Source organism: Micromesistius poutassou (genome assembly GCF_964030765.1).
Source record: "Micromesistius poutassou genome assembly, chromosome: 6".
Taxonomy (NCBI): domain Eukaryota; kingdom Metazoa; phylum Chordata; class Actinopteri; order Gadiformes; family Gadidae; genus Micromesistius; species Micromesistius poutassou.
The window spans coordinates 4,850,425-4,851,642 of record NC_140276.1 but is presented as its reverse complement, the minus strand read 5'-3'; positions in this window follow the sequence as shown (position 1 = coordinate 4,851,642).

The window sequence follows — 1,218 nt, the reverse complement described above, 5'->3', positions numbered from 1 at the left end:
ACCTCGCTAGCTCTCTGCGGCTCCAGGTCTGAAAAGGTCTCTTATGTCTCCTATCGACGGAGCCAAGTCTGATTTGAGAGTGTCCTTCTCCCTTAAAGAGTTAAGGGATTAAGCCAAAGGCTTGACGCCACTAATCGCTAGCGATAGGCCCTGGTCTCCGATTCCTATCAGTGCGGAGTGAACTTTGACCTTTTGGAGTTTGGACTGGACACTGCACTGCGTATCGAATGGAACCATTCGATTTGGTCTGTGCTTTTTTTCCCCTCCACGGCTACATTTCCCTCCTCTCCTAGTTCTAGATATTTGTTCTAACTCAAACTCTTGTTTCCCCTCTTTTCTGCTTCTTTCTGATGCTCGGCCAGAGCGATAATTAAAAGAGTCCCTGTAGCTATGTGCGGGCCAAATCCTGGATCTGTGTGTGTGTGTGTTGTGTGTGTGTGTGTGTGTGTGGTGTGTGTGTGTGTGTGTGTGTGAATGTGTGTGTCGGGTGTGTGTGTGTTTTCCACCCGCGTGCATGAGTGTGTGTGTGCGCAAGTGTGCACGTGTTTTGTGTCCATTGGTGAGTTTGCAAGTTAGTGCTTTTAGATTATTGCTGACTGACATTAAACATAGATTTGGAGACTTAGGCTAGAGGGAACATCGTTCCCGGTTTCACTGGCAATAAAAAACAACAAGGTTGATCTCGTCCAACCCTGTGCCCCATTCCCTCCCTCTGGTTTGGTTGACCTGCTTACACAGCTCCAGTTTGAGGAGGGGGGGGAGGGTTCGACTTTGATATAGCATGTTTGATGAGCATACCAGTTCGCGGACACCCAAAGCCTGTCAGTCATCTTTTGTTTGTCTTTAACAAAGATCGGGCTGCGCACGAGCCCCTGCTACCTCACGCCCTACAAAGGGATGATTCCCTTTGGAGGGACATATCGGCTTTGCGCTCTCTCCCATGCCGTTGATAGCCCATGAGTCCCATACTTCCCGCCAGCGGTATTCGTGTACCATCGGGGGCGGTGTGATTCTTTGTGTTGCTTTGCTGCGTCTCTTTTTAATCCAGCAACACTGGAGAACTGAGTTCGGGGCTATAAAAAAAACCCCAAAAAAAACACACACAAATAAAAAAGAGGTCAGATCTCTCTTTCTGTTTCATCTCGGCCTCCTGTGATCCCGGGGACGTCGCTCCGTGCTCGTCTGCCTCTGCCTGGCATTGAGAGTTTGTGCCAGTGC